This window comes from Neofelis nebulosa, chromosome 9 (genome assembly GCF_028018385.1).
Source record: "Neofelis nebulosa isolate mNeoNeb1 chromosome 9, mNeoNeb1.pri, whole genome shotgun sequence".
In the NCBI taxonomy this organism is placed as follows: Eukaryota; Metazoa; Chordata; class Mammalia; order Carnivora; family Felidae; genus Neofelis; species Neofelis nebulosa.
The window spans coordinates 110,882,794-110,904,195 of NC_080790.1; the positions used below are offsets into that span (position 1 = coordinate 110,882,794).

Here is a 21,402-nt window from a genome sequence, read left to right on the forward strand (position 1 = left end):
CCCACGGGTCGCTCTGTTGGTTAAGCGTCCGACTCTTGATTTTGGCTCAGGTCATGATCTCCTGGTTTGTGGGACCAAGTCCTACATTGGGGTTCACGCTGACAGTGTGGAGCCTGCTCGGGGTGCTCTCCCCCTCTCTCTCTGCCCCTCCCCAGCTCACCTGCATGTGTGCACACAGGCTCCCTCTCTCTCCCTCATTATAAGTAAATAAACTTTTAAAAAAATACATAGAATAGTCAGATGAATAAAAATAATCATCCACACCCAGAAAATATTTTGGTCTCTCTCCTTTCAGTCTTACTTTTATGTATTTTTACGCAGTTGAGATCATGGTGAATCTATAACTTTATGTTTTGTCTTTTGCTCTTATGCAACATTTATGCAGTATAACATGCCCCATATTTACAAAATCTTTATAAAGCTCTTGGAGTTTAATGATAATCTGTCCTCAGACAGCCTGTAGTTCATTCAGTCTCCCTTTCCCTTGAGCATTTACTTTGTTTCCAGTTTGCTGCTACTATAAAGATTACGATCATTTCAAGCAAGAGCCTTTTACCAAATGGTCTCCTTGACATCGATTCCCAGACATGGAATGACTACATCATTAGATATAAAATTTTTACAGCTTTCCCCACGTGTTGGGAAAATGTCGCCAAAGAGGTCACACTGTTGACATTCCTGTTTACGATGTATGCGAAAAGCTGTTTTACTGCAGGCATTAGCTTCCAGTAGCTTCCCGTTGCTGCTGTAACAAATTACCACACACTCAGGGGCTGAGAGAAACACAAACGTGTTCCCTTTTGGTTCTGGAGGCCAGAAGTCCAGAATCAGTTTCAATGGAATCAAGTCGAGGTGTCAGCGGGGCTGGAAGCTCTAAGGAAAAACTCGCTTCATTGCCTTTTCCAGCTTTATGAGGCCACTTACAGTCCATGGCTTGTGACCCCTTCCTTGAATTACAGTCCCTTGCCCCTTTATCACATCTCCCACTTCTCTTCCACAGACAACTCTTTCTGCTCCCATCTTATAAAAGATACTTGTGATTACCCTCAATTCCCACCTAGATAATCCAAGATAATTTCAAACTCCTTAGTTTAATGACATTTGCAACATCCCTTTTGCTCTGTAAAATAACATTCAAGGCTTCCAGAGATTCGGGCATGGACATCTTTGGAGGTCACTCCTCAGCCTACACAGTACACTCTTGCCCACATCAGGTATTCCTGTTTTTCCTTTACTTTGGACTAATTTGATGTGTGGGACATTAAAATATCAATGATGAGTGAATTTACCTTTTATTATTTTAGTAATTTAAATTTCCTCTCTTACGACTTGTCTGCTTCTTCATGTATCTGTTGAGATATTAAAACTATGCTTACCAAATTCAAAATTATTTTTACATATTAAGAACATCAACCTTTGGGGGCACCTGGGTGGCTCAGTCAGTTAAGCATCCGACTTTGGCTCAGGTCATGATCTCGCGGTTTGTGGGTTCGAGCCCCACATCGGGCTCTGTGCTGACAGCTCAGAGCCCAGAACCTGCTTCAGATTCTGTCTGTCTCTCTCTCTCTCTGCCCTTCTCTCGCTCATGCTCTGTCTCTCAAAAATAAATAATATGTTTAAAAAAGCTTCTTAATTAAAAAAAAGAAGGGCGCCTGGGTGGCTCAGTCGGTTGAGCGTCCGGCTTTGGCTCAGGTCATGATCTCACAGTTTGTGGGTTCGAGCCTCGCATCAGGCTCTGTGCTGACAGCTTAGAGCCTGGAGCCTGCTTCTGATTCTGTGTCTCCCTGTCTCTCTGCTCCTCCCCCGCTCATGCTCTGTCTCTCTCTCTCTCCTTCAAAAATAGATAAAAACATTAATTTTTTTTTTTAAAAAAGAACATCAACCTTTGGTTTGGTGTGTGTATTGCCAGTACTTTAATGTTTGTATGTTTTCAGCAACTATTTTTTTCTTTTATATCTCTTTTGCAATTTATGTTTGATTTACAGAGAGGAAAGTTTTCTCGGGGTGGGGTGGTATAGTTCTATGAGTTTCAACAAACGCACAGAGTTAATTGAACTGCCCTCTCTTGATATTGGTAATATGTATACTTTTCTGTTACTATTTTGATTTCTGTTTAATTATGATGGGGTGGGAGCAGGATGGACTACCGACAGAAATTTTTAATGTTATCTAATAAAATTTGTAACTTTTATGATTTCTTCCAACTTTTTAAACTTTATTAAGTATTCCCCATCTAGAGATTTCCTCATGCTTTTATAGTCTTTTTTATATTATAGTTGGTTCTTTAATCCATTGAAATTTATTTTGCTGTACAGTAAGATGAGACTCTAAATTGATTTTTTCCCCGAAGTTGTAAAGCTATTGTCCCAGTACCATTTATTGAATAATCCATTTCTTCCCTACTGTTCTATGAGTCTTCCCCAGGGAGTCATTTAAAGGCACAATTTGAGGAGGCTAAATAAACTCTTACAGTTTTTTTAAAAACCTGAATTTTCTTGCTCGGAAACACAAAAGAAATCTATGCTAAGTTTAAAACCTTTTATGATTAATTGTTAACATATCTTGGATTCCCAAACCAAAAATAAATTAAAAGTAGTTGTTGTTTTAAGTCATTAGTTTTGTCTTCGGCTCTATAGTGGAGTTAAAGTGAAAACTGACAGGTTTACCCAACCACCTAGTGGTTACCTGTGGGGTCTCAAAAAACTTCTACGTAAAATTTTGTACTTGGAGATGGATAGGCGGAAAAAATTTGTACTTGGTACACACACTTGGTGTGTGTACGCACGTGTGTGTGTGTCTGTGTGTGCGTGTGTATATAGTGTTTGTTTAAGCCCTTGCTCCCCAAACTTTGATTTCCCCAACCAGCAGCATCAACCTCAACTGACAGCTTTTAGCAAGTCAGGATCTCAGGCCCTGCCCCAACTTACTGAATGGGGATGTGCATTTTAAAAAAATTTTTTTTAATGTTTATTATTTATTTTTGAGAGCGAGACAGAGACGGAGTGTGAGCGGGGAAGGGGCAGAGACCGAGAAGGAGATACAGAACCCGAAGCAGGCTCCAGGCTCTGAGCTGCCAGCACAGAGCCCAACACAGGGCTTGAACTCATGAACCATGAGATCATGACCTGAGCTGAAGTCAGACACTCAACCAACTGAGCCAGCCAGGTGCCCTGGCCTGGGGATGTGCATTTTAACAAGATCCCCAGGTGACCCGTGAGCAGGTTAAAGTCTGAGAAGCACAGGCTTCAGCATGTGCTGAATTACTGCTTGATTTGGCTAGGGCTTTCATTTTGATAAATTCTATCTGCAAAGCATGGTCTTTTAATCACAGCAAACGAACAGAGACCCACCCAGGTAACTCCATTCAAGGGCACCAAGAAGCATCAAGGCAGCTCCACGGGCTGAGTTGTGTGGTTCTTCCCTCAACCTGAAGAGTTCCCTGGTCATCACTCCTGTTCTTTACCATGAATGTGACTCAGCCACTGGCCTATCTTCTTACTTTCCCCCCAGATACATATTGGCTGGTTCTTTCTATAACTTCCAGATAAAATTCCATAAAGGGATTGTCTGATTGCCTAATGATTGGCTTTACTCCAGGAAGCAGAACGTTCATGCCAGGCTCTCTCATGGCCAGCCTGGGTATTATCTACCCTGGGGCCCCTTCCTTATCACCAAGGGTGATACGATTTCCCTTAGAAGGGCCCATGGGTGTGGAATGCCCAATATTGTCACACATGCTTTTCTTACACTTTAAAGAAGGAAGCACCGTGGTCCATCACAGTCTGAGATCTGAGCTCTGTGCCTGAAGATGAACGGAATGTGTTAAAACATTCGTAACTTCTCCCCAAGGCGCTTCGTGTGTGATTGGGTAGAGACTTAACTGTCCCTAAAGCCAGGAGTTGCTATCCCACCCATATTTATTTTTGTATTTGAGTATAGTTGACACACAATGTTACATTAACTAACGTACAGGTGTACAACATAGTGATTCAACAAGTTTATACACTGTGCCATGTTCACCACAAACGTACCTACCGTCTATCCCAATACATTGCTATTACGATATCGTTGACTATATTCCTTGTGCTGTGTCTTTTATTCCCATAACTTATTCATTCCATAACTGGAAGCCCCTATCTCCCATTGTTCTTCATCCACTTTGCCTCACCCCCCCCCCTTCCCCTCTGGTAACCATCGGTTGCCCGTAAATCAAGATCACGGTCTTGCCCACAACTTGCTCATCATTTGACCACTAAAACAAACCAGATATTGAGTTTTCATCTACTTCTTTTGCCCTGGTGTTTCTCTCCTGGCCCGGTGTGTTTGGTTCTTAAGCCCAGTACCTGGGCTCTCCTATCTTCACCCCACATGTAGGTTAATGTCTCAACTACTCTGAGCTGCTTCCATATCAAGGATGCAAGAGCGAGCTTTCCAGGTGGCTGGGGAGGGCAGAAGCTGATACTTCCAAGGGCTCATCTCAGGCCTGGCCTCTCCATGCCAGCATTCAGAAGTCATTTTGGCCAAATAGGACACAAGGGCTAGTGACCATTTACTGAGCACCTGCCAAGCTGAGGGACAGATAGGAGGAGATCTAGTCCTTACCCTTGGAGAGCTCACCATCTGCTATGAAGATAAACCAACTTACAGCAAAGAGAAAAGCAATTAGACAAAGAGGAGTTTTTACTCAAAAGTAGTAAGAGAGGAGAGGCCAGGTAGTCTGGCCAGAGTGTTTACTTTAACATCATAACACCCACAAGTGTTCGTTCATTCATTTTGTACACTAGTTCATTCATTCAGCAAACGTGTGGAGCACTCGGTGTCATTTAAATCCTCATGCTCCTGAGAGGCAGAGAGTATTATCAGCACTTTACCGATGAGGAAACTGAAGCCCAGAGAGGCAAAAGGGACTTGCCCAAGGCCACATGGCTCACAGGTGATAGGGCTGGGATTCACGCTGGGGGCTGCTGCCTGATTCCCGAGCTCCCACTCTCAGATGGTGTGCCGTTGGCTCCTTACCCGGGGTTGGGACTCAAAATAGCAGGGAAGGAGGGTGCTCCTGGAAGAGGGTGGTGTCAGGAAGCTTGCTGTTGGAAAAATGGGAGATGTATTCTCCAGATAGATTAAGAGGAGCATTTGCTGCCTCCTATAGAGGAATCTGGAAGGTGATAGACATTGGGGCTACTTGGAGAGATCTAAAGGGTAAGTGACAACCAGAACAAGGACAGAGGAGCCAGAGGGCCTCAGAAAGACCTCAGAATCCTTGTCTTCCCCAGTATTACAAAGGCACATGAGCCTTTGCCCATACACCCCAATCCATGTAAGGAAGAAGAGGCAGGGTAGCTGAGGGTGGAAGCAATTTTATCCCGAAGATCCCAGGCTTTAGTTAAAGGGAACTGGATAAGATATTGTAGCATAGTAAGTTCTAAAACTGGGGGTGGGGAGGGGCACCTGAGTGGCTCAGTCAGTTAAGCGTCCAACTTCGGCTCAGGTCATGATCTCATGGTTCCTGAGTACGAGCCCTGGCATCAGGCTTGCTGCTGTCAGCATGGAGCCTGCTTGGGATCCTCTGTCTCCCTCTCTCTCTGCCCCTCCCTGCTCATGCTCGCTCTCTCTCTCAAAAATAAATAAACCTTTAAAAAGAAAAAGAGTAGGGGTGCCTGGGTGGCTCAGTTGGTTGAGCATCCAACTTCAACTCAGGTCACGATCTCATGGTTTGTGGGTTCAAGCCCCGCGTCAGGCTCTGTGCTGACTGCTCAGAGCCTGGAGTGGGCTTCAGATTCTGTGCCTCCCTCTTCCTCTGCCGCCTCCCCACTCATGCTCTGTCTCTCTATCTCTCTCTCAAAAATAAATAAACATTAAAAAATTTTTTTAATTAAAAACAAAACCGGGGGTGAGGAGACCAGCTCCCTTTGACCAATACTGAGTGGGTGGGGGTTCAGATAAGAAAACAGCCGAGAAACTAAAGACACCCCACATTTTCCCAAAGTGAGTTGCAGGCAAGCGTCTTATAAATCTGCCACACACACAGCGGGGTCACATCTGCGGAGGTTGGTCTCTAACGTAAGGTAAAATCATATCCAGTGTTTTGAAATACCTTAAAAATCCCTTCAAAGGCCACCATCCTGGCAATCAGCCTGGTCAAACTCCGGAACATAAAGCTGATCGTACAATTGATCGCTGGAATGAAAATGCACATGTTGTAACCTCACGATGACCGTCGAGCGTCTGGACCCTGGGAGGGGTTGTGAGGATCCGAAGGTCAGTGCAGCCCAGCAGAGCAAGCGTTCCCACTGCGACAGGGAACACAGTCATGGAAAGAGGGGGAAGTGACACATCGGTCATGTGTGTGACGTCTTCATAGGAGATAAGCCTAGAGGTCCTGGAACTGAGACAGCAGCCCACGGGCTGAGAAGAAAGTGTCCTTGCAAGGAAGCTTCTGCTCCTACGGACATTTATAAATAAGTTCAACAGCCATCTGCCTTAACTGCTTTGACCAACCCGCTGCCTGATCAAGAAGGCGGGAAACAAGAGGTCCAGCCTACGCTTCTCCAAGCCCACACGTCACAGCTAATTTCCACCTCCCCACTGCAGCCATGCCAGTGTGCTTGCAGCACTGATTCCAGAAGTAGACATCGCCTGATGTCCTCCCCTGGAACTAAGGTGCTGGAGGCCCACATCTGACACTTGAAAGGAAAGCAAAGCTGAAACATGACGACCGTCTTCCACAGATATGAGTCATGGCCTTCACCCTGAATCCGTGTTTCTAATAAAGTCTTGCTGAAGGAAGAGCGAATTGTGGAAGGCATCAGGGAAAGGGAATCTGCCAGTGACTAATCAGACTCCTCAATTATACCTGTAGGGATTCTGGAAGCAGGATGGGCTCCACTGGACTGTGAAAATCCCTGGTGGCTCAGGTATAATTCGGCCCAAAGAAAAATACTGGATTACCATTAATCTGAGTAGGTAAGGACTACGGATTAATTTAAATACTAACGATGCATGGTCTCACTTGTGCTCCCATACCAGGCAATAAATCTTGCCATCATAATTCTCATTATACCATTGTGTTATTTCTGTAGATCAAGGCTCAGGAGCAGCCCTGGGAGCCCCACATTTTCTCAAGTTTGAAATTCATTCATCAACGTGGATGGAACTGGATAGTGTTATGCTAAGTGAAGTAAGTCATACAGAGAAAGACAGATACCATATGTTTTCACTCTTATGTGGATCCTGAGAAACTTAACAGAAGACCATGGGGAAGGGGAAGGGGGAAAAAAAAAAAGTTAGAGAGGGAGGGAGACAAACCATAAGAGACTCTTAAAAACTGAGAACAATCTGAGGGTTGATGGGGGTGGGAGGGAGGGGAGGGTGGATGATGGGCATTGAGGAGGGCACCTGTTGGGATGAGCACTGGGTGTTGTATGGAAACCAATTTGACAATAAATTTCATATTAAAAAAATAATAAAAAAATAAAAAGTTCTTATTTGGAAAAAAAAAGAAATTCATTCACTTATTCAACAAATATTCTATGTGTATCCTATGTGCACCGGGGTTACAGTACCCAACAAAAACAACAAATCCCTCGATCTTAAGAAGTTGATATACTGTTAGGGGAAAACGATCAATAAACCAATTATTTTCAGTGTATATATATTTAATATATCAAGTGGGTGAATAAGGCACTAGAGACTGCTAGTAAGGGATGCTATTTTATATGAATGGTCAAAGAAAGTCACTCCAAGTAAGGATCCCAAATAAATGAGGAATGAGTCAGGCTGAAATCTGAGGGAAAACATTCCAGGCAGAGGGAGTAACAAGTCCAAAGGCCCTGAGGTGTGACCTTTCTTGGCAGGTTCAGAAAACAGCAAGAGGGGAGTGTGGCTGGATCAGAGTGAGCAAAGAGAAGAACAGTAGAAGCTCAGGTCAGAGTGGTGATGAACGCCTGCCTTGTTCGTCATGGAAAGGCTCCATATTTTACTCTGAATGAGATAAGGAGCCTTCAGTGGCTTTTGAGCAAAGAAGAATTTACATATGGATGTGACCTACACTTTTAGAAAGATAAATCTGCTTCTAGTATGGAAAATGAGGTTGGCAATAGTGAGACCTGTGGGAAAAGCAATTGCACTCATCAAGACCAGAGAAGACAGTAGTTCAAGCCAGGCTGGTGGCAGTGGAGAAAGTAAGAGGTGCTCAGATGTTGGAAATGTCATGAAAGTTGAGCCAATAAGTTTTGCCACCATGCTGGACTTGGAGGATTAGAGAAAGAGGGGGATCAAAGATAACTTTAAGATCAATCTAGACTTCAGTTTTTAAGAATGGCCAACATTTATTTACTCCAATTTCCAAAGAGCTCTGGAGAAGGCTGGCCAGCCCGGCAAGCTTTCCAGCAGGAAAGAAACAATCAGAACCGAGCTTGGGCCAACGGCCTGGTGGTAGCACCCAATAAGAAGAGTCCTCTGGAGGGAGGTAGAGCTCAAGAAGGTATGGCTTCAGCAGCATGGGACATGGTTGTGAGGTGAGAGACCTGGTCACTTCCATAGTTTTCCACACCTTCCCTAAAACTGCCAAACTATCAAAATGTTGTGTGTGATAAGATTTCTGTGACTATGGGCTTTGTGCCCAGTCTGTTGTTGGGAATTTGAAGAAATTGGTAGGAAGTCTCTGGACTCTCAGGAGCCATAAAATTGGCGATTCCAGTCACTTATACCCAGATACCCCCATAGCAGGGCCCCTTCCCTGCCAACATCAGAATTCTAAAATATATTTATTCAAGTGTTTTACACGGGCAGCTTATCTCCTCACCAAACTGGTGGGTCTCTTGAAGACAGAGATGACTTTAAACTATTTAGACCCTCAGAGACTTACTCAAGCTCCACACAGAGCCCTCAAACTGAACCTGATTGCATTAGATTAACTTGGATTCTATAATGCTCATGGAAACTTTGGCTTAAATTCTAGTTCCTTCATTATCTTAGTTTGGAGTCTCCCAAAAGCAGACCCTGAGACAAGAATTGCCATGAAAGTGGTTTATTTGGGAAGTGATGTCCAACAGCACCAAGAAAGGAGTGGGAAAGTAAGACAAAGCAGGGAAGGCTGCCCATGCAGGGGACATCATGAGCAGGTCACCACAGTGAAAAACTAGGAGCTCATTTCAGCTGGAGAGTTCTTGGCGACTGTATAGAGCACACATCAGAGTGTCCCACATAAGGGAGAGGAAGCTAGAGTGTTTATCCACCAACTCTCATCTGCCATTAGTTCAGGGCTACTCACAAGACTCCTAAGCTCCAGCATTCCAGCCTGCCTTATATAAGGCAATTCCAAAAGCTGGGGAACATCCTCAAACAGTCTCAAGTGCTTATAGCAGGAAGCTTTAGGAGGGAAAGAGAATAGTGAGTGCCAAAGAGATAACATGGGGAGGGCATCAATAGCAATTGCAAAACTAATTTTCTTCCTCTTTTAAGTGATAAAGACAATGCTGGCTCACAGAAAAACTAAAAAGAATGGTTGCATCAATTCTCTCTCTCTCTCTCTCTCTCTCTCTCTCATATTTTCTCCCTGTTTCCATGTTGCTGGCTTTCTTTGGTATTGGCTTCACTCTGAGCATCTCTTCATGTCTTCGTGGGTCAATGGCAATAAGACCATAAGAACAACTCCAATCTGACATCATTTGACGTCATCCTCACATTCAGAAATCCCAGAAGAAAGAGATTTGCTTTCCCAAAGCCTTCAATAAACATCTCATTGGACCAGGCTGAGTCATTTGCCCATGCCTAAGAGGGGCCATAGGAATGAAATAAGGTCGTTTGAAAGTCCAGGACTGTGGACCCACCCAAGAGCCTTAGAGGTTCGATTTAACTCCACAATAACAACATAAACAATGTGAGGAATCAAAGGCCTATAAAGGGGTAGACATTTGTTCAAAATCACACAGCCACTATGGGCAATCAATAAGAGAATGACGGACCACCCAATAGAAAAATGGGCCAAAGTTTTGAACAGGCTTGTTTTGAACAAGCCCTTCAATAAAGAGGATAACCAAATGGTCAATAAACATATGAGGTGCCCAAACCCATCAGTCATAAGGGAAATGAAAATTAAAACCATAATATCATATCATTACACAACCATTATGATGGCAAGGATGAAAAATACAAAAAGTACCAAGTATTAGCAAGAATACAGAGCAATTGGAAATCTCATACAATGCTAGTAAGAGTGAGGTTGCTGAAAACGTTTTGGAAAACTACTTTGTATTAGCTACAAATGCTAAATGCATGCCTATTCTATGGCCCAGCAATCCCATTTCTTGGAGCATGTGTAATAGAAATGCAAACATATATCCATCAAGACATGCACAAGAATGCCATAGCAGCTTTATTCATAGTAGCTAAAAACTGGAAATGAATCACACATCCTTCAAAGGCAGAATGAACAAATAAACCATGGTCTACCATAAAATGAAATACAGTACAGCAATGAAAAAGAATGGCCTGTTGTTGCACACAATGTGGATAAATCTCACATACACAATGTTGAGAGGGAAATGACAGACGTAAAAGAATATGCACTGAATAATTCCATTCATATGAGTTTCAAGAACAGGCGAAATTAATCTACATTATTAAAAGTTAGGATAGGGGCACCTAGGTGGCTCAGCTGGCTTAGTGTCCCAATTCTTGATTTTGGCTCAGATCATGATCTCATGCTTCATGGGATCGAGCCTTGCATTTGGCTCTGTGCTGACAACATGGAGCCTGCTTGGTATTCTCTCTCTCCCTCTCTCTCTCTCTCTCTCTCTCTCTGTCTCTCTCTCTCTTTGCCCCTCCCCAACTCATGCATGCTCTTTCTCTCTCTCAAAGTAAATAAATAAACTTAAAAAAAAAGTCAGGTTAGTGGTTACCCTTGAGGAGGTAGTGACTGGGAAGAGAGCACAAGGTGGGGGATTTGGAGGTGCTAATCATATTCTGTTTCTCTCAGTGCTGGTTACACGGGTGAGTTCAGTTTGTGAAAATTCATCAAGGAGCAGTACACTTTTGTCCACTCTTCAGAATGTATGATAGAATTCAATTTTCTTTAATTTCACAAAAGACAAAAAATTATCCATCTTGTTAATTAAAGAACTGCAATTAAAAAAACCAGGGCCTTTCTGTCCCAATCAGAAGGTTTTCTACCAAACAAATTCTTCAGCACACATTCAGGGTCCCCTTTAACCGGTCCCCAACAAAGCTGGTTGCTTCTCTGTTTCACTTTATTGGAGAATGGAGTCCCGTTGCCTCTCTTATCCTTACCCATGTATGAAGGTAGCTTCCCAGCCTGGCCTGGATCTTTCCCTTGGCAGCTTGTACCACCCTCCCTGCTCTGGGTGGGAGGTAGCTGCCAGGATTCCAGCCTCCCTTTTCACCAGCTCTTTCTCTTCTGGAATTTCCTTGAGCCAAATTGTTCTTTGAGTCTTTGGCTGGTCTTGCTGAGCTCTTTCCAACTCCTGTTTAATTCCTTCAATGGGTAAAAGTGTTCCAGATTCAGGATGAACAGATGGGTGCATGAAAAATGAAATTCACATAGTCATGAAAGCCTTTGGTCCTCATTGCCAAGGTCAGGTTATAGAATCCCTTAGAATTCAGGTCATAGTAGACCCTCTACCCCATAGGAAATTTGAGATCATGTGCCCTCAGGGCTCCAGCTGTGGGTGGGCTACACTCAGGGACCCACTCTGTCTTTGCTGGTCTCCTTGAGGTGATAGTATGTTTCTGGAACAATATGTGAAATTGGACTTACAAGTTAGTCTAATGGCTGGGGTGGGAAAAATCAGTCTATGGCCAGTATAGGGTGTTCTCTGAGGCCAGGACTGGAGGTAAGTCTGGGATGGGTCAGAAGTCCATCCATAGCCCCAGGGGGTAGGTCATAACCAGCAACTCAAGTTTCCCTCAGTGAGGAACAGATCAAGTTCTGTGTCAAGACAAAGGTATGCAGATGCCCTGGCAAAAGATACCCAAGCAGCCACTCTGACTCAGAAAGAAGATGTGGGTTTTGGCTGGCAAAAGTGGTACTTTCTCCCAATATCCAAACTACTTTGTAGTAAACTTTCAAGTCAAGGCACGTCTTTTGGCAATACTCAGGACTTAACAAGCTTCAGGGTCACCCCAAGTTCATTTCAATCTCTTTCCTCTTTAGCAAAGAGCTTGCCCTGAGAAACCCTGCTTCCCAGGCCCACCTGACCCTTCCCTTGACCTCAGACTTACCTCCAAGTGCATCCCCTCAGGCCCTCAACACTCATTGTCTCCCAGCTCTCATCATGAGCACAGTGAACCCCAACAATCTCAGAAGGTTTCAGAAACCTTATACCCACAGGTTCTCATGTCGAGGCCATCTACATAGTTTGGGTGACCCTGGACACACTCTCTGAAATAAGGATTCAAGTGCAAGTTTAATCTGGGAAGAAGTGACAGCAGGAAGCATGTGGAAGCATTGTGGAAGCATGGGAGATCATGCAGAACACCCTTCAGAGTTACCTCAACTGAGGATGAGGAAACTGTTGAGGTGTCTTTCCTGCTCTGTGGCTCTCGGACACTTCTTGATTGTCCTGTACACAGGCCACATGCGCTCCCCAGCCGGAGAAGGAAGTCCTGGGGCAGAGTCACAATGTTCACCATAAGCAGCTTTTAGGGTGCAGAGTGAACGCTGCACGGCTGTGGGCACCAGCAGCATCCGCTAAGGTCCTCATAATCATATTGCCAGCATCCCTCACGCCAGTGATCACAGAGGACTGATCAAGCACTTGGCCCTATGTATGGCTGTGCCATGGGGACAGAGAAGAAACTCGGGCCCCAGCCTTGGGCAGACAAAGTTCACACCTGCAGCAAGAACCAACGTCTAACCAGATGGCCAATAGCCCCTGGCCTGACATATGACCTTTATGAACATGCGCTACGTAAGAACAAGTGTAGGAAGAAGAGGAAGAACAGGAGAAGGGATGCATCTACAAGTTGGCCTTGACTAATGCACGGAACTGCACTGGCAGAAGGAGGAGAGTAGGCCTGCAGGGTCAGAAGGGGTGAGGGGGTGAGCAAGGCTGGGAACGAGGGTACAGCTAGCTGTGCGTAGGGCTGGCAAGGTAGGTCCAAAGCAATTTAGTCCAGCAGCCAAGTATCCGTTAGCTCCTTCTGTGCCCGTGGTGTGGAAAGCAGGAATGTTGGTTTGATTAATTATGCATTCTGCTGTGGTTATCATTATTTGTGGATTAGAGGGTAAAGAATCATCAGGCGGTGCCAGAACAGCAAGAATTCAGGAAGTTAGCTCGGATGAAATAAGTGATAGGGATCCATGGGAGCTGGTTGGGCAGGGGAGTGGCCTGATGAAAGAGTCATTCACATTTGCGGCTGTGCCTTCACCAGGAGGAAAGCAGGTGTCTTCCAGGGCCTCTATGTTCCTAGTAGAGCATCCCCTTCCGTCCTCCAGAGAGCACCCCCTTCAGCCCATTCTGCATGTCTACCTGAGGGCACTGTCTGATGGGGGAGGGGCTCCCCTGGGCACAGAGCATGCCAGAAGTGCCCCGGGGTTAGCTCCTCAGCGGCAGCCCTCACCCAGTGAGGGAGGCCATTGGGGAGCAGTGCTCCAGCCACCTCCCCCCTCGGGGGGATATTCGAGCAGAGGCCCCCAGCAGGACAGGGTTTCCTGAGGGCCCCCACCAACCCGTTAATGCCCTCCACTGGTGTTTTCTCCCTTCCCTGTCTCACCGCCCCACTCCTCAGAGTGACTCCTGCCGGAGTCCCCCAGATAACCTCCAAACAACTATCTCAAATAACCCCCTTGGATCCAAATTGTTGTCTCAGGGTCAGGTCACAATACATAGCACGAGACAGAGAAAACATGTGTATGGCACTTACATATGAGAATTGCAAGTAGAAATGTTTAATAATCTTTCTCTGGATCTGAGGGGGCTGGCAGGGAACTTGAGAACAGGAGAAGGGGGGCTGAAGGCAGAGAACTCTGGGGGGTAAGTCAAATATTTTCTTTTCTCTTTTTGATGAAGCAATGGTGGTAAAATCAACTCGACAGTTATTCATAAACCACCATGTTAAGGGAAGAGCGTCTTAAACAGATCGCTTAAATTGTCCACGGCACCCAACCAGCCTGCTCATTGAGGCAGAGCATAAGTGCCACACAGAGATACAGCACCTGTCCTGGTTCCGTCTGTCCTCAGACTCCCATCCTGTCTCCCGGGCACCCATCCCCATTCATGCAGTCACTCAGCTCCCTAACCACGACGCCAGGGAAAGCGACACTAACAGTGTCCTATTGATAACTCCCACTTGCACTGCCACACCCCACACCCAGCTGCTAGCACCCACCTGTTCCCTGGCCACTGGAGTCCGCTGTGCTGCCTGTAGCACCGGCTAGACACGCCAAACGCCCCAGGATCGGCTCTCAGCCACGACTGGAGTTGGTGGCTGACGATGCAGCAATCCCCTCTGGCTGGGGTAACCTTGAGACATGCACTCTACCCTGCCTCCCAGGGCTTCCTGTAGAGCTGAGCCCCACTGCCCTCCATGGTAACAGACTGAAAACACCTCCTGCAGTGGGCTGACTTCCCTTCTCTGTCTCACTTCCTGCTCCCTAGCCAGTGTTTCCTGGGATCGCCTCCCAAGTAAGGTGTTTGCACTCACATGCTTGCCTGGCTCCTGCTTCTTGGGGAACCCAGCTCAAGGTGAGAGTGGGCAGGTCCCCTCTTCCCTCTGAGTCTGTAGTCCAGGGAATAATATCTTCTGTCCTCTCAAATGAGGGTGCCTGGGACAAGATAGGTTCACTCAACACTTGAACACAGTAAGAAAACTGTCAACATTCACTTGATGATGATAAAAGTTCAACGCTCACTAGGGGAACGTCATAGCTATCACTTTTCAAGTGCTTAATACAAGTCAGTTCATCTCCTTTGAACTGGGTGACCAGCCAGTGAGGTGGGATTTATTATCCCAATTCACAGATGAAGATACTGAGGTTCAGAGAGTTTTAGGAACTTGCTCAAGGTCACAGTAGAGGAAGTGATGGTGCCAGGATTTAAATCCCATTTGACCCCAAACTCTGTTCTTATACCCCTATGCAAAACTCTTTCCAAATAAAAAAGCATCATCTTTATATCCGGTGTTGGTTGTATATTGAATTGGGGGGAGGGGGGAACTACCTCTTTTTACCTTGAAAACCCCTGTTTAACTTCAACATTCAGCTCAGGTTTCACTTCATCATGGAAGCGCTCTCTGCCCCCTTCCCCAGTAAGGCTGGGCTAAATGCTCAGGCCCCCACTGGACTCCATGCGCATGCCACAAACCCTGCTGTGATTTTCCATCCACTTTGCTGCCTACACTCACCTCCCTGCCCAGCTTGAAAGGGCTTCAGGAAATTTCCCAACCACATGTGCCCAAAGGCCTGGGGCCCCTCAGGATACCAAGAAGCAAGAGTAATAATAACAACAAAAACAACAACTCAATAAACAAAGAAGTGACTATCATGAGGATACAATGTCTCCCTACACATCTCTGTCAAAAGAAAAAGAGAAAGTGTCATTTAGTCAACATGCCCCCTTAGCTTTTCTGAGGCTTGTTTTCCTCCTCTGGTCTCAGTGACCCCCACAGCCTTCCACTTCTGACAAGGGGTGCTTCTAGGGGTGTCCTAGGCCTGCTGGGCATCTCAGGGGAGACAAGGAGTGTAAGATCTCCTTCAGGAACTTACCCTAAAGCTCTTAGACATGGCCCAAATGACAGTATGGGCCCAGGTGCCAAATGGATTCAGACTGGGGGAAGTTAGAAAAAGAAGGAATCAGAGCCATGTCTCTGTCTTCTCCTGTGATGAGAATACCCGTGAATGGTCAGGGATGGGGTGAATACTGGCAGGCGGTGAGGAAATGGGAATAGGAAGAGGGCCAGGCTAAGGTGTGAGATCAACCAAAGTGCCAGGGGGGTAACTTTGGATCAGTACTGCAGGAGGTCACATCAGGGACAGGGGAGCTGGGATATTGATACCTCGGTCAGTCATTAGTTAAAAGCTGCCCTCGGCGTGTAAATTTCCAACTTACTCGCAGTCACAAGGTAGGTTCCAGCATGAGGGAGCCTGGGAAATGTAGTTCTCTACAACCTAGAGCAGAGACGGGTGAAGGAAGAGAAATGAGTCTGTGAGCAAACCAATGAGAGGCGTGCCAGCTGACCTAGGGGACTCAGTCTGAGACTCATAATGCTTGAAATGTTGTTCCCAATTTCTATTTCATGATTTCAAGAAGATAACTCAAAGCTGGCCAATGAATTCTCAGGATTTCCTGAATTTCAAGCCTGGTTATAAGATTCCAACACAAATGTCACCCTCCACCACAGGACAGCTAGCTCGGCCAGGTGGCATGCACCCGGGAACTTCCAGCCCTGGAATTTTCAGTTCTCTGAAGTCTCAAGGCCTGGCTTCTTGCCACTGGAAAGGAGACCAGGATGAGGTGTCTCGTGTGGAGACACAGCTAGAAGTTGTGGCTGATTATTGAAGAAAAACCAGGTTAGACTGCCTTTGTGGTGACAGAAAAGTGGGCCTTGCTAAAGCTTTTCTAAAAATGATTCTAAGCAAAGACATGTCTGGGTTTCCCCTAAGATTTTTCAGAATATCAGTCTCCTAGGATGCAAAGCAACCCAGTGTCTACACACGAACAGCATGCTGGGATGAGAAGAGCTGAGGGGGAGAGGTCACTCTGGAGAATGACAGCAGGACACCAGTGAAAGGCAGGGACTCCCGGTACATCCACAGGGTCTCTGATCATTCCTCCTGCAGGGATTCCCCCCCACCCCTACTGGTGCCTTCGAGCAAACAGAGACCCCCTTCATTCACCTCCAAATCTTGCTCAACCCGAAACGCCGGGCCAAATGTAGGGCATTTCCCCCACCTCCCATCAGGCCTCAGAGGTCCCATCAGGCCTCAGAGAAGTTGCCACACATCCTCACCCAGTCCCGTTCATTAAGAATTGACCCATTAAGAGTTGTGTGTCTCCCTCTCTCTCCGCCCCTCCCCCACTCATGTTCCCTCTCTCTCTCTCTCTCTCTCTCTCTCTCTCAAAAATAAACATTAAAAAAAACAGCAACAAGAATTGACCCAGACTCTAAGCACTCCTTCCATCCTCACCATTAAAATATAGTGGTCCAGGAGACAGTGACCTGTAAACTCTGTTACTAGGATGTTTCAGTTTCCTGGAGCTGCAGGACCAAAGCCAAAGCAATGATGCGGTAATGGCAAGACCTCAAGCATGTGATGAGCCAATGGGAGAGATCTGGGAAGGGGAGTGGGGGAGAGGAAGCCTCTCTGGAATTATCAGTCACCAGGACCAGGGGTTCTAGGACTGGAAGAGCGTAGGAAGTACAGCTCCCTTTTTTTTTTTTAATGTTTTTATTTATTTTTGAGGCAGAGAGAGACAGAACATGAGCAGGGGAGGGGCAGAGAGAGAGGGAGACACAGAATCTGAAGCAGGCTCCAGGCTGTGAGCTGTCATCACAGAGCCTGACGGAGATCATGACCTGAGCCGAAGTCGGACGCCTAACCGACTGAGCCACCCAGGTGCCCCCAGCTCCCTTTTTAATCTCCCACAAGCTCTCTGGACCCAGCACAAATGTCCCCCGGGACACCCAGACACATCAAGTTATAGATGCTGAATTAGAAGGCTCTGCAATAGGGAGAGATGGGATGGGGACCAGATGTCCAACATCAGTGCCAGCTGGTCAACCAGTAATTAGTGTGAAAATTCCCTTTCCTCAGTTCTTAGTGACTTTTTATTCAGATTAAAATCAAGTCAAGGCCCGATGCAAGAATATCTCTTTATAATCCCAGAGCAAGCAACTCCCTCTAAAGGAATAGCCAGAAAAAATGATTATTTTAATGTTCTGCTTGCAAGGCACATGAATGTCTGAGCTCTGAATGCTTCTTCACTGAACAAGCAAAGGGCACAGATAAACTGTACCTTGAACCACAAGCCATGGCTGTGAGAGTCCCTAGACTGGTTTGGGATGGCCCATATCAGTGCTCACACTATTACCAGCAGAGGCACCAACGTAGGGTATTTTCCTCAGCACCATCACCTCCACCCATCCTGATGGAGTCTTCTCGTCCATCGTCACCACCTTGGTGAGCTTCACCATCTTCTTCCCCTTTATAATGACCAACATCAACACCAAGTCCAGTTCAGTGTCCTCTCCCCTGGGCAACTTTCCCAGCCATCTTTTCAGACACAATTGGTTGTTCCTTCCTCAGTGACCGCCCGCCCCCCCCCCCCCAAGATGGCATACTCCTGTGGAATACGACTTGTGGGTCAGTCTCTCCTATCAGCCTGTGAGCTTTTCAGACACTGAACTGATTTTCAGTCTTTGTTTCTCTAACATCCAGCAAGTCCCTAGAATACACAATAAAAGATTGAGAGGACATTTCAACAATAGGGTCCTTAGTTCTGCTTCCAACTTCCACTTGCCTGGTCTACACAGCTCTAAGTGAACTCATCCCTTCCTCCCTACAGCCCCCACTACAGCTGCGGGCCTCAGAAGAATCGTTGTGCTCATAGGTCCCCTCTTCTGCGTCTTCCCACCCCCCCCCCCGGCAAGTGGCCAGTTCAAGAGTTACTGGAGAAGAAAGGGCAGCCATCGGTGGTATTCGAGAATAAACACCAACAAGACTTGATAGGCATAGAAAATGGCAATGAGAGTGGAGCCAGATGATCTCAAACGAGGCTGTTGCCGCTGACCGACAGGACAGTCCAAAAGAGACCTGAGGACAGGAGGGAGGGAGGGATGAATTCAGTTAAGGACAAGATGTCTATAGGAGGTCAGCAGTGTTTAGCGGGAGATTCTGGAAGATCAATGGAAATACAGGACACAAACCTACGGGAAGTGGTGTACCTGAAGCTGGGCATGGAGAATTTGGAGTTCCCCCACGCTGAGGTGAAAACTAAGGGCGTACAAGATCATCCATCCGAGAGGTCCAAGGACAAGACAGGGTAAAGAGCAAAGAAGAACAATCAGCCTAAGGCTGGGCTTTGGACGCACTATCACGTATTGAGGGCAGGCCATGGGGTGAGGACTCCGGGAATAAGTTGGCCTAACAGGGCCATATTTGAGCCTGAAGCAAAAGGGAAAATCAGCCATGCTGATCCTGCCTTTATTTAACATTTTAATATTGTATTCATCGTGGATTTTTGTATTTCCGTTCTTTTAATGTTTCACGAAAATGTTATCTTGAGAGATAGGATCGAATGGAGCCGTCCAGCAATGTCCTCCTCAAGGAAAAAAAAGAGACCTGTGGCAGCTGAGTCCCGTGGCCAGAGCCCAAGCACTGGATTCCACCGGCCAGGATCAAATCCTGGCTCTGACATCTCTTAGGTGCATGAGCTCAGGCAAGGCACTTCTCTTCCCTATACTTGGCATCCTCACCCGAAAAAGAAAACCTTCCTCGTGAGGCTATCACAGTGCCTGCCTTACATAGTGATTCCTAAAGAGTTGTCTGCACCCCCGGTCCTTAAGGTGCTAAGGAGGGAAATGAATAGGCTGGACAATGGAGGAGATGCTAGGAGTGATGAGTCCAGGGAGGACAAAGAGGCAGTGCAGCCTGGAAACCAGGCGCCTTCTTCTCCACGTCTGACAGATGGACAGAGCCAGACAGAACTGGAACACTGCATCCACTGTCCACATTTTATATGTTGCATTACACTCTATTTTTTAATATCTGTGACTTCCTTCCATTTGTGTGGGGGATGGAGAATGAAAACCTTCCCACAAGGCAGGAAAGGCCCAGTGCTCAGAGCAAGCTGGAACCTGGCCGCTATCTGACCCAGTCCGTTCTCCCTCCCCTGTCCTCCGGAAGCATTGTCACAGACCCTTTGATCAGTGCCCTCACGGTGACAATGCACAGCCGCTGTGTGGCTCCCGGAGGACTGGGGACAGTCTGGGCTGGGGAGGGGGCTCTGCCATAATTTCCTTCCCAAACCTTTTTTTTTTTTTTTTTTTTTTCAGAAGCCTGTAACTCCCCAGCATGTTTTTCCTTGGTGGAAAATGTCCATGTTTGGTGTCTGCCCAAAGGAGAATCTCTATGGAAAGTTTGAGAAAGATTCCCTCTGGCTGGGAATGTGAAAAAAAGCCCGTGCCTTTCCCATTTGGAAAAAAAGGAAAGAACATACTTGAGACGTGGTTATTTTTGTCTCAGATTCAGAAGGAACTGACTTGGACAGTGCTCACTTGGCCTGCATTCCCATCGCTTTGTTGGTAAAGGCAGATAAACTAAGCCACACGGAGGTGATGCCGACCCACAAAAGTTCATGTGTCTTCTCAAGAATCTTTTTTGTTTTGCCCTTTTATTAGATACAGCCCACAAATAACAAAGTGTGCAACTCTTAGGAATCTTACGTCTACAGCTTGATGAATTCTTACATGGGCGTATAACCATATAACCACCGCCCAGATCAAGATATATAAAACATTTCATGGGGCGCCTGGGTGGTTCAGTGAGTTAAGCATCTGACTCTTGATTTCAGCTCAGATCACGATCTCATAGCTGTGAGATTGAGCCCCGCGTTGGGCTCTGCACTGAGCCTGGAGCCTGCTTGGGGTTCTCTCTGTCCCTCTCTCTCTGCCTCTCTCTCTCTCTCTCTCGCTCTCAAAATAAATAAATAAACATTTTTTTGAAAGCTATAAAACATTTCCAGTACCCCAGAAGTCTCCTTCCAGCCACTTCCCAGTCAACATTCTCACTCTAAAGCTAAGCAGTTAGTTTCGCTTATTCTTAAATTCCATGGAAATGGAATCATCCAGTATGTATGCTTAACTTGTCATTTCATTCACTCAACATAACGTCTATGAGATTCATTCATGCAATCACATATCATATCAGTCTGCTAGGGCAGCCGTGACAAAATACCACAGACTCAAGGGCTGAAACAACAGAAATGTATTTTCTCACAGTTCTGGAGGCTGGAAGTCCAAGATCAAGGTGAGGCTTCTCTCCTTGGCTTGTAGACCGCGTCTTCTCCCTATGTCTTCACGTGGTCTTCCCTCTGTGCATGTCTGTGTCCCAATTTCCTCTTCTTACAAGGACACCAGTCATACAGGTTTAGGGGCTAACCTGATGAACTCATTTTACCTTAATTGCCTCTTTAAAGACCCACTCTCCAAAGACAGTCACATGACATACCAGGGTATAGGACTTCACATACAAATTTGGGGAGGGAAACACAGGTCAACCCATAACACATATTATACTGAATGTTTGGGGAGTTTCTTCTATTGCTGAATTAGATCCCACTGTGTGATTCTACCACAACTTATTTATTCATTCTTTTATATCAATAGATACTGGAATTAGTTCCTGCTGGGGACTATTGCAAACACTGCTGTCATCGACATCCC

The 21,402-nt window shown here is 46.1% G+C and overlaps 1 long non-coding RNA gene across 3 annotated transcripts in view; it reads right to left on the reverse strand.

Moving 5' to 3' along the window:
* LOC131485471 (uncharacterized) overlaps nucleotides 1-21,402 on the reverse strand; it is an 85,790-nt gene that overhangs the window by 34,999 nt on the left and 29,389 nt on the right. The gene's annotated exons all lie outside the window — the stretch shown is intronic.